This window comes from Gorilla gorilla, chromosome 7 (assembly GCF_029281585.2).
Source record: "Gorilla gorilla gorilla isolate KB3781 chromosome 7, NHGRI_mGorGor1-v2.1_pri, whole genome shotgun sequence".
In the NCBI taxonomy this organism is placed as follows: Eukaryota; Metazoa; Chordata; class Mammalia; order Primates; family Hominidae; genus Gorilla; species Gorilla gorilla.
Window position 1 is genome coordinate 111,042,517 of NC_073231.2, and position 17,662 is coordinate 111,060,178.

Here is a 17,662-nt window from a genome sequence, read left to right on the forward strand (position 1 = left end):
GAGGCCGAGGCATGCAGATCACCTGAGGTCAGGAGTTTGAGACCAGCCTGACCAACATGGAGAAACCCCACCTCTACTAAAAATACAATATTAGCTGAGCATTGTGGTATATGCCTGTAATTCCAGTTACTTGGGAGACTGAGGCAGGAGAATTGCTTGAATCCAGGACGCCAAGGTTGGGGTGAGCTGAGATCATGCCATTGCACTCCAGCCTGGGCAACAAGAGCGAAACTCCTTCTCAAAAAAAAAAAAAAAAGAAAAAGAAAAAGAAAAAAAAAAGAAAGAAAAAAAGGGCTCAGGTTAAAAAGAGTTGGGAATATACACACACACGTATACATACATACATATATACACACACACACCTATATATATATATATATACATACATATATATATATTCTTGTATTCTCTTGTACAAGAATAATGTATCTCAAAATGTTTAAATTCACAATGAAAGAATAGGATACACTGTTGTTGAAGACATCTAATTTATCTCCACACACAAAACAGTATTCTATTCTTGTAAAGTACAACAGTTTTAAAAGGTTCTAAGTTTTACTTGAGAGATAATTTGAGAGATTATAAGAGAAAAACCTGAAAAAAAGTGAGAATAGAGGATATTGACTATTATAAACTGCAAGAGTTAAAGAACTGGGGGTCTAGCACAGGAATATGAAATGAAACCGGTAGAATAGGATATACAGGCCAGAAAAAGATTCTTTGGCTAAAAAGATTCTTTGGCTCATAAGTTTTTAATAGCTGATAATGAAGGCAAGGCAAACTGATGGGAAACTTGAATTACGTTGGAAGAACTGATTCGAAATATTTAAATGTTTAAAACCTCTCACTTTATAACGTATGCTAGAAAAAAATTTAGGTACATTTTAAATAATTAAATTCTCTTTCAAATGCAATGAAACAGAAGATAAAAACTTATTGGAAGCATTGACATTTTCTAAATTAAGGTGATAGCAAATTACTCATGAAAATCTTTTAATATGTAAACATTTTAAATTTCTCTAGGTAAAATAATAGAAACAAAAAGTGAAAAATTATCTGGGAAGTTATTGGACAAATATTTTACCTTTTTATCAATATGAAGAGATTATAGAAATTGATTAGAAATTACCTTCTGATAATGTGTTTAATTATCAAGAGATTTTAATGTAGAAATTCAAAAATTTGCAATATATGTATAATATAGTCAGTACAACAATCATAATAACATAAGCAAAGGACATGTCACACATGTAACACATAAATAAAACATAAAAAGTACTAGAAACCAAGCATATGTAAGATGTTCAGTCTTATCAATTTTCCTTCTACCTAAAAAAAATCAAATTAATATATCAATAAGCCATAATGATAATAATCAGTATGGCAAAATCATGATAAAATCAGCATGTAAACATTGCTGCTATCATAAAATTATTTAAAAGCACTGTATAATGTTTCATAAAAATATCTCTAACTAATGACCAAATAATACCCTATTTGGGGATCTATCCAAAGGAAATAGCAATGCAAACTGCAGAGAAATATCTTCAAGAATAAAGATATTAATTATTGCTTAAATATGCAGTGATTAATTATTATCATGTACTAATAGCACGATATAAGAATCTATCTGGATATTCAATGATGGGAATGGTAAAGTACATCACCTTGATGTGATATTATTCCAAAAGCAAAGTGAATACACTAACTAAAAGCAAAGGTTAAAACACTAACATGTAGAAACAGCATGTATGTATCACAACACTCATGTTGTGATAAGATCAGGTATGAAATTATGTATATGCTGTCAACAGATAGAATGATCACACAATTACTGGAAGAAAAACACCAACATGCTAACAATAACATTTAAATATAGTGACATTCTGGGCAACTTTTCCATTTTTCAATAATTTCGTTATTAAGTTTATATGACCTTCACTCTTCAAATATATAAATAAAATGGTATTGCTGATATCTATAATCAATTATCTAAGTCTTTGTACACTATATGGATGCACTTGTCTGAGTAGTACTCCACACAGAATATTTTCTTGCAAGTTTAACCAGTAAATCTCATTGAGTCATTTGCATTTTCTGAATAACCTTGAACTGACAAATATAAGAACACTTAAAAAATAGAGAATGCTTGATGATAACCTACTTGAGCGAATCTCTTAAATCTTAGCATGCCAAGTAATCACAGTTTAATGATCATCAAAAAGGCATTTTCTAAGTGCCTATGAAAAACAGAGCTACACAATAAATGTCCCATAAAGACAATATTGTAGCAGCATGTATATGCACTGCCACAGAAATGAAGAAAACATTCTGTGAGTAAGCACTGGGAATTGATGGAAATACTTTGAGTATTGGTGTGCTTTTCAGTGAAAACAGACCCTTGTCTGTGTCCCTAAAATGTTAAACTGAAGATGATTTAAGTTTATGTCCCCAAAGAAGTGAGAATAGGGAGGAGGGGAACAACGACGGTAACAAAAAGTCTTCTGATCCTTCTCAAGGCATATTATAAACATTGCTGTGTTTGCCAGGCCAGCCATGTCACTAGTAATAACATCTGCCTTCATATGCATCGCTGATGATCCTATGCTATCCACAGACCAGTAGGGGTAAGATTCACCCAGGAACATAGCACTAGTTACCTCTATACCATCTTAAATGGGAAAACACTTCAAGGCTTTCGAAAGAATTTTGAACTTCAATTCACAGAAATATTTTTAAATGATGTTATTCCAAAACTACAAGTTCCTTGCTGGCTGCGTTAGATATTTGCTTTAATATTCTTTTCTAAGTAGAATCCAACACAAGGTACATCTTGTATCTTGAGTACAAGATGAGTACAGATTCATCTTGTACTCATACAACTCATTTAAAAAGAAACAAAGAAAAACTAGAATGGATTTACAACTAGCATTACAGGGCAAGTCTGGGTTTTTTGTGGTATTTAATAAGTATTTTCAAAACATATACAATATTCTTTATTGTTTATACATTTATATATTTCCAGTTTTTGTATTTTTCACATCAAGTTTATCTCTACTTTAATAATGAGCATTCCTTTATTAGACTGTAATTTATGAAGCATCTACAGTGTGCACAGTGGATGCAGTAATGGATAAAATAGACAAAGTCCCTGGCCTCAGGGAACTTACATTTCAATGAAAGTGGGAGTTCAATTTAAAGTATACTAAAAGTTATATAAATACAATGTCAGCTACACATGCTGTAAAGGAAAATAAACGGTGTCAGGGACGGAGAAAAGCAACACGGTGATCAGAAAAGCAACACAGTATCAGAAGGCAATATGTCTCTGAGTTGGTGACATTTGAACAGAGATCTGAATTAATTAATATGGGGGAAGCACATTTTAGACAGAAAGAATAGCCAAGTACAAAAGCTCTGAGGTGAGAAGTAGACTAGGGCGTCTGTAGCAGAGCAAATGAGATGGAGAAAAGGAAAAGAACAGAGAGTATGCAAGTGAGAGGGGTATTTAGGTATTATTATACTTTAAATATGACTCTTTAATGCTTTATGTGGAAAACCCAAGCAAATTAAGAAACAAAGAACTGGCCAGGCATGGTGGCTCACGCTTGTAATCCCAACACTTTAGGAGGCCAAGGCAGGCAGATCACTTGAGGTCAGGAGTTCAAGACCAGCCTGACCAACATGGAGAAACCCTGTCTCTACTAAAATACAAACAATTAGCCAGCGTGGTGGCATGCACCTGTAATCCCAGCTACTCGGGAGGCTGAGGCAGAAGAGTTGCTTGAACCCAGGAGGCAGAGGCTCCAGTGAGCTGAGATCGCCCCACTGCACTCCAGCCTGGGCAACAGAGCAAGACTCTGTCTCTAAATGAATGAATGAATGAATGAATGAATGAATGAATGAATGAATGAATAAATAAATAAATAAATAAATAAATAAAATAAAGAACCCCTGCTTTTGTAGAATTTTTTGGAAGGAGGTAATTAACACATAAATAATGGCTATTTGGTTTTGCTGCCAAAATATACATTGTGAGGACTGTGAGCACACAGTTTGCATGTATTAGATCATAAGGTTTTGCTGGAAAGGAAGGTAATAGTGAATACAGTGTTGTCTGATATTTTAGCAGTAGGGACATTTTCATAGCAGTTGGAGGTACAGAGACACTGGTGTTAGAAAAGTCAGACACATATTTCTAAATAAGTTAGGATTTGCTTAACATTTATTTTGATCAGTGCTGCAGCCAGTCATTTGCCAGAGATTTGAATCCTGCCAAACAAGCCCCTCCAGGCTCACTTGGAAAGGTTTGCATACTTCTTTCCACGCCCAGCAGACTCGGCTTGAAGCACAACCCTGGGAGCTGCCAATATTTTTACATTAGAGTCAGTTATTTTATCTGAAAGTGTGACCATTCAGGGAAAGAGAGGGAGATTTTTAACACCTTGTTTCTCTAACATGGGGGATAAATGGCAGACCTACATTTACCTCACTGACTTCGATCTAAAACAAGTGTTAAATAGATCCCAAGAAGACAAAAACAAAAAGAAAACTTTCATATGATGTATATTTTGGGACTTTAAAAGATGTGTAATTTGTAGAGCTCTGGTTTAGAATCTGCTATAAACAAAGTGTTCCTTGGAGTATCATTTGAGTGTAGCATCTTGCATCATTTTTAGTGATGATTATAATGCTTTTTAATTTTTCAAAATGTAAAAAGAACATTATTTATTTTTAAGTTATTTAAAACTCCCTGGGATACAGCATAATAGGTGTATCATAAAATACACCATGCTAACTGCCTATATTTCTCTATTATAAAAAAGTAAGATGTAATTCATGTTCAGTCCCATGATTTAACAAACTTGAAATTGAAAAACACTTTTGCCTTTTTATAACCTGATATTAGTAGCCTTCAGAGCCAGTACAACCTGCTGTGAAAGCCAAGGACTTACTTAAAAATAGTACCATAAGCCATGTCAGTAATGTAGAAATTTATTTCTGTACTAAAAATTTTATTTAAACTTAAAAGGAGAAAAATCTGAATATCACATAAATTACATTCGTAGCAAATACATGTTTGTCTGCAATAAAAATAAATGTTTCAAAGATCATACAATCCTTAATTTTGTATTTCTTTGCTTTACTTTCTGCTTAAGTGTTATTAACTATTTAATAAACCTATTTACAACCCAAACAATTTATGTGGTTTTATTTTGCATACAGATATAACAGGAGAGACCCCAAAAGTCTAAAAGTATAGTGAATTAGAAATGAGTCCAGGGAAGTGTGAACTCTGAAGAGAAGTGAATTATTATATTTTATATTGTTTGCCTAATAAGCTTAAATCATCCTAAAACTTTATCCATTTTATCCTCATAGATTCCTTGAGAAGGTCTTGGAAAAGGCTTTATTATCTCCCTTTGAGTAAGAAGGAAATTCAATGTGATATTTACTGGCATTTTATTTTAAATTTACTAGTATTATTAGTAGAGGTTGAAATGAATTTGATGTATTTCAAAATGAAAAGCATTACAATCCATGAAGAATATTTCTACACTAGAGATAAAAATAAAACAAGGAGTTAAAATGTAAAAGCTTGATGGAGAAAGCTACTTGAAAGAGGTGAGCTTATTAATTTTTTTCTTCCCATACGCCTGGTCTATCTTATTATGTCTTTTATTTAAATTCAACCTGCTTTCTTGTCTTTAGAGAGAACCTTCAGGCTTTTTTTTAAAGGTTTCAGAGAAGTTTTAAGGGGAAATTTGAGAGAGGAGATGATTTTGAATAATGGGCATGAAATAGGAGAGTGTTTTCAGAGTTAAGTACAGTATGGAAAATTTCGATCTTAAAAGTGGGAAAATGAAACTATATACTATGTGTTTAAGTCCTTTCAAACAAGGAAAATAATTGTAAATTTTAATGTAATTTCCCCCCGTTGCTGGCTACATGACCTTCACTCTCTTGGCCTTAGGCATTCATCTCTCTGGGTTTGCATGTGAGGAATGATCCAGATAGACAGAAGTTGTTAGAAATGTTGCACAAGCACTCAAAGAGAAAGACAAAAGTTTATGACACACCCAGCTTGTGATAGTCAGAATAGAATTAAACAGAAAGACTATTATATTGAAAGACAACTTCCGAGATTTATTTCTCACTTTATCATTAACAGCCAGACCTGTACAACCCATGCTTATAGAAGTCTCCCATGGTCAAGGAGATATTCCTGGCCACCATTATGGCTTAGCTGAAGTTTGGAAAAGGAAGGATAATAGAAGAAAAGCCCACCTCTTTCAATTTTGAAGACTAGTGGAAGGAGAAAGAATAGAGATATAGGAATGCAAAGAAGTATAGTTAAGGTACATGGATGTTTCCCTTCTCTGGGCTGTATACATAAGTAAAAGGAATGCATAGGGTAAAAGGGAACCCTTCACCTCTCAACTTCTGCTTCTTATTCGAGAGTCTGGGAAGAAGTCCCTTTGAAGACTGTCTTAGACCAATCTAAGGTCAACTTGCCTGGACAGTATGGTCAGTCAAAAGGAGATCCTGAAATGTTGCCTTCCTGAGCCACCCTTTTTTCCAGAATTAACTATGAAAAGCTTGCCAGAGAGGTTTGTGAGAGTGAGAATAAGGCACCTCATACCAAAGTTGAAGAGTTAGGAAGCAATTTAATCTCAGCCACATTCTAGAGAGGTCTACATTGTCAGCAAAGACTGAGACAGTTCAAGTCAGACAGGAAGGCTATTAGGTCCAAACAAATACCAAGTGGCCAGGTCACAAGTTCCAGTGTCTACACAGGACATCGTCTTAGAGAAAGAAGTGGCATAGAGAGGTTTATCTGAGAACTTGGGTATTCTTATTCAATAAAATGATAAGTATTTATTGAAAAGTCTGTTTTAGTTACTCGATGAAAGTTTTAGTTAATTTTTGTTTCCCATTAATCTGCAGAAAGGTGGACTGTAAGTGAAAGGCCAGATTAGTTGCAGAAAAATTAAAGGAATTACATTTCCTCTGCACCTTCAAATTGTAGTATGTGTGACAATGTAGGAACAAGGAGACAAACTAGATTCACATTCAAATATACATATAAATGAATTTATAAAATATTAAATTAATAAAACTATAAAATATTTTATAATATTAATTTTTCATTTTATTTTCAACTCTTCTATATTTGATAAGCCATTTTATTGATATTACATGACACTATGTTTGAATAAAGAATGGATGTCTCAAAGAAAATTTTCTATTGCTAATTTTCTGAGATATAAGCCTGCCAGATTTTAGGTGATCTACAGGCTACATTTCCTGTTGTTTAAGAGCCTATGTTCTCATCAGGGAGTTCAGATTCATAGCCTGGACAATATAAAGGCCAAGCTTCTGGTATCATCATCAAGCTATGAGATTATGAGAATAGAGAATTGGGGGCTTGCTTCAGTTAAAAGGCCATGCTGAAAGGATGTAGAGAATAATAACCACTGTGAAGTATTCTTCAACATAAATAATGAAAGGTACTCATTAGTGTGGCCAAATAGAGGGCATTTGTAATAATGGACATGTGATTTTCTTCTTAATTGTACAGGAAATAGAAAATACGTTTTTGAGTTGGGTATCCACTCGACGAAACCCCAGTAGCAATGTCATAATGTACAGGAGGTCAGGCTAGAGGAAGGAAATTCATTTAGAGTCATTTCTGCAATAGTTTAACAAAATAAAAATGTAGTTCTTGATCATGGTGTCCTTAATGTTACCAGAAAAGGAGTCAGCCATCCAATTAAAAGGTGGTATAGCATTGTAGTCACTGGTTCTTTAAGGTTTTGTCTTTAAGTGACACACATCACTTCTGGTCAGAGCAAGTCAAGAAACAAGTCTGGCATCAGTCAAGGATGGGAGTTGTTCTAATATCTGTGCAGGTGGAGGTTTTGGCATCTTCAATCTGTGGTTTTTCCATGAAGTAATCTCCATGACCTCTCTCCTTCTCCGACTTGGACATCAAACCCAGTTGATGTCCAAGTGGGAGGAGAGTGGTCACGGAAATTACTTCATGAGAGATTTTATAGGTGACGTATTGATACACATCACTACCATTCATAGTCCATCATTCACCTAGACCTGAGTAAAATAACTGCATCTTATTGAAAAATGCAGTCAGAAATGTATTATTATAGTTCTTGACTATAGAAGCATTTCTCAGTGACAACTCTTCATTGTGGAAAAGAGCTTCAATCGTAAGTTAACAGCTAAAAATCCTTGTCACTTATTAGCATAAACTTGAAGAACCACTATGTAGCTCATCATGAGTCCAACCGTGTTCCAAATAGGGACTGCTTTCAGTGTGTGCCATGCAGTGAAGATGACTTTGAGCAAAGTAACAGTTAACCCCCCATAAACATGGAATGTGAATTAAAAGTAAACATTTGCTGTAAGAGATTTGGAGGTGGTTTGTCTTCACATAAATCTTAACCTACACTTTCTCATATAATTGACAGTAGGACATTTTTACAGGATGTATTGCTCAGAGCTATTACTCTGAAGAACATATTTTGGAAATATCTAGAGCAGGGAATGATATCTGAAAGTCATTTCTAATCTAAATAGTCAAGTGTTCCATTGTGTTACACACCATTCTCCTGGCTACAAATGTCAACACACTTTGAAATTAGGGAAAGCCCTGGAAATTTTCATTTTTCTTTGGCAAAATCTCAGATATACAAGCTATATTTTTTTCTAAGTTACTATAGGCCTACTATTTATTATTCAGAAAAATTAGTTCTTATATAAGCCATCATACTAAAACACACTCAGAGTATTCAAGCAATTAAGCAACACACATATAACATAAATATTTCATGTATCAATAGAATGCATATATATTTCTACTATTTGATTAAATAACAGAAAGGAGCACCAGAAGTACTTATTTGCTTTTTTTTTAACAGAACACTTTGGTCCTGCCGATGAGTCTCATACTCAGTTCGAGCATTGTTTCAAAAGACTGATTTGGCTTAATAATAAAGAAAATGAAAACACAGAATCTATCAAAATCACTTCGAATTCTACTAGTGGGTCTCTAAGAACTTCTCTATTAACTACTGCTCCTGTAAAACTCTTCAGGTAGAAAATCACCATGCACAGACTGATGCACATATTAATATGAATTACAGCTCTAATTCCTTGTATATATGATCCATAATTTCCTAGAATACACACCATATCATATAACGCACTTCCTCAAAATACTTAAAATTGACCTATTTTCCATAAAACAGTCTGAACTCTTTAACAACAGCATCAAAAGCTTCTATAACCTGTGTTTATCTTAAATCTTGCCCTTTAAACACTATCCTCTTACCTGTGCAATAGATCAAAGCTGTATCATAAAAGCAAGCCTCAGGCAACTGTGCATGTTCTAGTCAATTGCTCCTTTCCCTGTCTCTCTTTAGGGAAAGAAATGGTGTAGATGACCAATTACTTCACTCCCTGTTTTCTCACTATAAAATTGTAACTGCAAACTTATACATAAAATTGATTTTCAACATATTTTTATGACAATAAATAAAAGGTGCGTAATATCTGGCATTCATTCACTAATTCAACAAACATTAAGGAGTACCTGCTAGGCACTAGGCAATGTGCTAAGATATTAAAATATAGAAGATTTAGAAAAGAAATAGAGATGAATGGGGAAAACAAAATGTGATTTATAGTACTATTTAGTCATAAATATGAATCAATTTCCAATATATCCTACAACAGGGATGAACCTTGAATCCATTATGTGAAGTGCAATGAGTTAGAAAGTTAGATGCCAACCAACAGATGGTTTCTGGCTCCATTTACATGAAATATCTAGAATTGGCAAATTCATAGAATTTATGAATTACATAGAAAGTAATTAGAGGTGATCAGGGACTAGGGAAAGGAGGAAATGGAGAATTATTGTGTAATGGGTACAGTTTCTGTTTGGGGTGATGAAGAATCTTCAGAATAGGGAGTGGTAATGCACAAAATTTTTAATGTAATTAATGCTATTGTACTCTTAAAATGGTTAAAATCACAAATTATATATATATATGTGTATATACATGTATATACGTATATATATATATATACACACACACACACATACTCATTTTTTAAAAGAAATCGTCTTTACCTTCAAGGAATTTGGACTTACCAAGGGGAAAGAAATAATTACCTACATGATTACAATGCTACAAGAAAGCACAATGCTACTATCAGAAACTATAGGAGACATAAGCCAACTGGAAGTACCAGGGAAATTATTCGGTATATGGAAATGACAACGGGGTTGAGCATAAGTTAGCCAAGTAAAGGGCAGAAAAAATGGCAGTATTTTCTAAGCAGACAGAGTGAAAAAAAATGCTTCCAAGAACCTCAAATATTTAAGTATGACTAGAATGTAAAGATATGCATGTAGGAGAAAGGTGAGTGCTGGGGAAACATTACTTGGTAAACAAGAAATTGATTGCCTGTACAATTTTTGATTACCTGTTTCCTAGCTTGCCTCCACCTCGAGGCTAGAAAACCTAAAGAGATGATTTCTCCCAGGATTTCTTTCAACTAAGAGTTGCCATGTGACCCAGTTATAGTCAATACAAAACAAGTAGAAGCATTTTAAGGACCTCTAGAAAGGCAATTACTTTTTCTGATAAAGTGAGCAAATTAGCTAGCACATCCCTCTCCATTTATCTTTCAGCCTTTAATACAGATATCATGCCTGAAATTAAAGTAGTCTTCTTGTGTCCATGAGACAATAAAGCAACATACTATAGCTGGAGAATGATAAAAAGATCATGGACAGTAGATGACGTTCTTGAGTGGCATCAGCATTGCCTACTTCCAGACTTCTTATTAGATGAATAAAATATGCCTATATATTTGATTTTTATTAAATCAGACTTTCCATCACTTAAAAGTGTTCCCAAATGGCATAGGAAGTAAGCAGGAGAGGATCACAAAGTATGCTTTACTTACTACTTTCGGTATACCTCACTTACTAAGTAGTTTGAATTTTATATTAAATGATATTATTTTAGGTTTCAAAATAAGAAAATGATTTGGTCATAGTTTTATTGTAAAAAACTAACACTGGACACTGTGACATATGAGCTTCAGAAAATGGTAGGGCTAAACTAAGGAAGAAAGAACTAAACTAAGGGAAATAAATGGTAGTTTAACTTAAAAGACTAATTTTTGAGATAAGGGATGAAGTCCAAAAGACACTAAGAAATTTATATCAACAGGATTTTATAATAAGAGGAAAAGGAATCATATGTCATTTCCAAGATATTTGGAAGGAGTCAGGGAGTGAATGGCAAAATGGGGAATACAGGAGGAAGAGTAGTTGAAAGCCTGAATTCACTTTGGGGATTTTGAATTTGAAATCCTCAAGGAACGTCAAAATTGTACTTGGGTTTATGGCTCAAAAGACAGCTGGTCTGGAGAGATAATTTGGGAACCACCAGCAGAAATGACAGTCTAAGGTTGAGGGGTAAGTGAGACAAAGGTTGTGGGGTAAGTGAGACAAGGAAGTAGAATTTGGAGAGCAAGAAAGTATATCATAAGTAATTAAATAATTCTCATAAGTAAATAATTCTCATAAGTAATTAAATAATTCTGGGAAACACCAATATTTAACAGAATAAAATGAAGAGAGCCTTTGAAGGAGACAGAGAAAGAATGGGCCAAAGAGGGCAGAAAAAAAGGAGAAAAAGGGAAAAGGAGATATCCCAAAGGCTAAGGGAAGAGAGTTTAAAGAAAGAGACATTGGTCGATGGGTCAAATTCTGCTGTTAAGTAAGTGTTAAATGTTAAGTAAGATAAGAATGGAGAGTTGGATTTAGCAACTAAGAGATTATAGGTGACCTTTGAGGCATCAGTTTCAATGGAGTGTTGGGAAGCAGAAACCAGACTGCAGTGGGTTAAACAGTTAATTTAAGGTAAGATATGTGTGACAGTGATAGTAGACCATTCTCTTAAAGGCTTGACTGAAAAGGGAAGGAAAGAAGGAGTAACTGGAGAAGGATACAAAATTTAGAGAGAGGTTTCAATAAATATATAAGTTGTAGGTTAAAAGCTATTAGAGAAGGAGAAATTTAAAATACCAGAGATAGTGGATAATTGATGAAGTGAAGCACCTAAAAAGACATAAAAGTTAGGATCCAGCATTGCTAGGGAAATTAACTCTGGAAAGAATGCACACCATTTCTGCTTATGATATCATGGAACTGGAGAATATTATGACTTTATTGAAGGGGCTATAGTTAGTGTTCAAATAAATGTGAATTAATAAGATTATTCGATGAATAAGAGGCAAAGTTTCTACTCATATTAAAACTATATTTGACTGACAAAGACTCTAACATGGATCTTGGGCATTTAAACTGTTTCCTTCACAATAGTTCCCCAGGAACCATTTTGCATTTCCAACAGCAACAGATGAGTGATCTAGCCTCCCCATATCATTGCCAGCATTTGGTGGTAATATTATTTTTATTTTAGCCATTCTTGTAAGTGTGTAAATACATTATTGTGGTTTTAATTTTTATGTATAAAACAGCCAATTATAACAAACATATTTTCCTGTGTTTATTTGCATCAGTGAACTGTCTATTCAGGTTCTTTGCCAATTTCCTAACTATTTTTTAATGTTGAGATTTTAGAATTTTTAAAAATATTTTAGATATATTTCTCAGATACATTGTTTGCAAATATTTCCTCCAAGTCTGTAATTTACCTTTTAATTCTCTGAGCAGGATCCTGCATAGAGCAAAAGTTCTGAATTTTGAAGAGATCCAATTTAGCAAGTCTTCCTTTCATAGATTGTGCTTCTGATGTCAAGTCTAATATTTCATTGTCTATCCTGTGATCCCCAAAGAGTTATCTTGTTTTCTAAAACTTTTATGGTTTTATATTTTATATTATGTCCATTATCTATTTTGAGTCAATTTTTAGAAGATATAAGGTTTAGGTCCAAGACTACTTTTGGCTGACGGATGCCCAATTATTTCAACACAATTTGTTGAAAAGACTCTTCTTCCTTCATTAAATTTATTTTACACTTTTGTCAAAAGTAATTTGATCATATTTGTGTAAGTCTATTTTTGGGTTCTATACTCTGTTCCATTGCATTGATCTATGTGTCTATCCCTCGACAAATGCCACACTGTTTTAACTATTGTTGCTAAGTATTAGGCTTTAATACTAGATAGAGTGAATCTTCCCACTTAATTTTTTGTCAAGATGATTTTAGCTATTCTGGGGACTGAACCTTTCCAAATTAATTTGAAAATAAGCTAGTCTATGCCTATATTTATGGGGATTTTGACAGTAATTTAATTGGACCTATAAATTTCAAAAGGATTAACATCTTTGTTATGTTGAGACCTCTATTCCATGAACATAGTATATCACTTATTTATTTACATGTTCTTTGATTTTTTTGTCAGCATTTTTGCAATTTTCAGCATACAGATCTTACACATATTTTGTTAACCTTATACCCAAGTATTTGATGTTGGGGGGATTACAAATGGCATTGTGATTTTAATTTTTGTTTCCACATGTTTACTTTTAGTATGTAGAAATGTGGTTGATTTTTGTATGTTGAATGTGCACCTGGCAATCTTGCCAAGCTCAGTTATTTGTTCTATTTTTTCATTTTTTTCCTTGTGATGTTCTATGTAGACAATTATTTCATCTGAAAATAGAGACAGTTTTATTACTTTCTAATTTCTATACTATTTTTCCTTTTTCTTGCCTTTTTGCAGTCACTAAGACTTCCAGTACCATATTGAATAAGAGTAGTTACAGTGGACATCTGGTCTTGTTCCCAATCTTAGAGACAAAGCATTTTGTCTTTCACCACTAGATACAATGAAAGCTATATATTTTATGTAGATGCTCTTTATCAAGTTGTGGAAGTTCCCCTCTATTCCTAGTTTGCTGAGAATTTTAATCATGAACGAGTATTGAATTGTTGTCAAATTCTGTTTCTCTATCAATTAATATGACCATATGATTGATTTTCAAATCCTGAAATTGACTTGCAGGCCTGAAATAAATTTTACTTGGTCGTGGCAGGTAATTCTTTTTATACATTGCTGGATGATATGGTTTGGCTGAGTCCCCATCCCAATCTCATCTTGAGTTGTAGTTCCCATAATCCCGACGTGTCATAGGAGGGACCTGGTGGTGGGGAGGTAATTGAATCATGGGGGTGGTTACCTTCATACTGTTCTCATGATAATGAGTGAATTCTCATGAGATCTGGTGATTTTATAAGGGGCCTTTCCCCCTTCACTGCACACTCCTCCCTTTTGCTACCATGTGAAGAAGGATGTGTTTGCTTCCCCTTCTGCCAGATTGTAAGTTTCCTGAGGGCCTCCATGTGGAACTTTGAGTCAATTCAACCTCTTTCCTTTATAAATTACGCAGTCTTATTATGTCCTTATAGCATTGTGAGAACAGAGAACAAACTAACACACTGGACATGATTTGGCAATATCTTATTGAAAATTCTGATGTCCAAATTCCTGAGATGTACTGGTCTGTAGTCTTCCTCTTCCTTTTCTTCTTCCTCTCTTCCTCTTCTCCTCCTCCTCCTTCTCCTCCTTCTTCTTCTACTTCTTTTTTGTATTGTCTCTGGTTTTGGTATCAGGATACTTCTAGCCTTGTAAGATGAAGCAAGAAGGGTTTCTTTTTCTTCTATTTTCTGTAACAGATTGTATAATATTGGTGTTAATTCTCCTTTAAATATTTGGTAAAATTCTCTCATGAAACTGTCTTGGCCAAGAGATTTTTTCCCCAGAAGGTTTTAAGTTGGAAATGCAATTTCCTTAATGGTTATGTAATTGTTCAAGTTGTTTTTTGATTGTTCATTAGGTAGCAATTTTATGAAATTGATTTCTTTCTTCTAAGTTGTCAAATTTATGAAGTAAAGTTGTTTGTGGTACTCCATTATTTTTTAATGGTTTGAGAATCTGTAGTGGTATCCCGTTTCATTCCTGAGATTGATTATTTTTATCTGCATTAGTCTTCCTATAGATTTATGAATTTTATTTAGCTTTTAACATAAACTTTTTGTTCCATTTATTTTCTTTATTGTTTTTCTTGGTTTCAATTTTATTGATGTTTGTTTTTATCTTTATTATTTCCTCTCTTCTTGATTTCTGATAATTTTGTTTTTTCTTAGCATTTTGAGCCAGGGACTTAGTGTATTGATTTGAGACTTTTCTTCTTGTCTAATGTAAGCATTTAATGCTATAAGTCTCTCTCACATCATTGCTTTATCTGTGCCCCCACGTATTTTGATATATTTTCATTATTATTCAATATATGTTTTTTTATTTCCTTTGAGACTTCCTTTCTGAGCTTTATATTATTTGGAATACTCATCTTCAATTTTCTAACGTCTAGAGACTTTTTTTGTTATTTTTCAGTTCTTGATTTCTAGTTTAATTTCATATGGTTAAATAACATATTCTGTATGATTTTCTTTTTTTTAAGTTTGTTGAGATTTATCTTATCGTCCAGGACTTGGTTTATCTTGATGAATACACTCTTGAAAAACAGTAGCGTATTGTACTACTGGTGGTAGAGTGTTATATATACATACATATTATGCAGTCTCATGTATGTCCTTATAGCATTGTGAGAACAGAGAACAATAACACACTGGAGATATATCTATATATATCTCTCTCCACTAAGTACTGTTGATTGATAGTGTTGTTCAGTTCCGTTATTTCTTTGCTTGTTTTCTCTAGTACTTCTGTCAATTGCTAAAAATAGTGTGTGGAACCTGTAATTATAATTGTAGATTTGTCTATTTCTTCCTTCAAATCTGGCAGTTTTTGTTTCCTGGGTCTTGAGATGCTACTCTTTGAATTGTATACATTTAAGATTTTTTATGTCTTACTGGTGTATTGATCATTTGATCATTATGTAATGATCTTCTTTGCTCTAGGAATTTTCTTTGCCCTGAAGACTACTTTAACTGATATTAATATAGCCCCCTTGCTTTTTTCTTAAATTAACGTACACTTGGTATATTATTCTTATCCTTTTACTTTCAATTTGCTTATGTAATTATCTTTGAAGCAAGTTTCATTTAGACAGCATATTATTGTATCTTAAATTTTTAATTTGTCATCCAAATTTATTTTAAAAAATACATGTAGTTAGGCCATATACATTTAAGGTAATTGCTAATATGTTAGGGCTTAATTCCGCCATTTTATTATTTATTTTCTATATATTTCATATGTTTCCTATTCCTCTGCTTCTTTTTTGTTACGTTTTTTATGAATAGTTTGAGTGTATTTTTAGGACTCCGTAATAATTTTTGTATAATGTTTTAGAGTATATTGCTTTGTATAGTTTTCTTAGTGGTTGCTCTAGGTATCACAATATATATATGTAACTTATTACAGACTACTAGTGTTGATGTTTTACCAGCACTTAGAATGAAGGGTCAATATCTTATTTCCATTTAGGTTCTTCACCCTCCCCACTTTTAAAATATAATTGTCTTTAGTATTTCTTCTACATACATTAAGCACCACATCAGATGTTAAAATTTTTGCTTCAGTCATATGATTTAAGCAACTCACAAAAAGCAGGATAGTCTATTTAACCCTGTTTTTACTTATTCTGGGGTTCTTCTTTCCTTTCTGGAATTTTAAACCTTCTTATCATTTTCTTTCTCTTCAGAGAAGTTCCTTTAGCCATTCCTTAAGGGTAGGTTTTCTAAGAACAAATTATCTTAGTTTTCCTTCATCTTTGTTTTCCCTTCACTTATGAAAGATATTCTTGTCAGATATAGTATTGATAGTTAGCAGTTCTTTTCTTTTTGTAACTGAAAATGTGAAACTTCCTCCTTCTGGACTCTATGGCTTCAGAGAACTCACTATCATTGAATTGGTTCTGCCCTGTAAGCAGTGCTTTTTTTCTCACTGGCTAATTTCATTGTTTTTTTGTTGTTGTTCTTAGTTATGAGATGTTTAATTATGATGCCATTTTGGCATAAATTTCTATGTGTTTATCATATTTGGGGTTTGCTCAGCTACTTGTTTCTAGGTTTATGTCTATCACGAAATTTGGGAGATTTTCAGTTGATATTTCTATGAATACTTTTTAAACCCTACTTTCTAATTTCTCTCTGACTGGAATTTCAATAATATAAATTTTAGTTCTTTTGTCACTTTCTTACAGGTTCATGAAACTCTATTTCTTTTCAGTATATTTTTTGTAATTCAGGTAGGGTTAATTTATTTTTCTGTCTTCAAGTACATCTCCACTCCAAGTCATCTCCACTTTACTACTGAGCACTATCCAGTAAGAATTTTTTTTAAATTTCTGTTACTGTATTTTTCAGTTCTATAATTTTAATTTTTAAATAATTTCTATATCCTTACTCGGAATTTTTTTTTATTTTTTCACTTATTTGAAGAGAATTTATAATTGCCTGTTAAAGCATTTTTATGATAGCTGCTTTGAAATTATTAGCAGATAATTCCAATATCAGAATCATCTCAGTGTTGGCACTTGTCCTTGTACTTTTTGTTTGGCTGTTTATTGTTGGAAGTTTGAGTTGGGATCTTCTGTAGCATCCTGCCTGGGATATATGAGAGGAAATA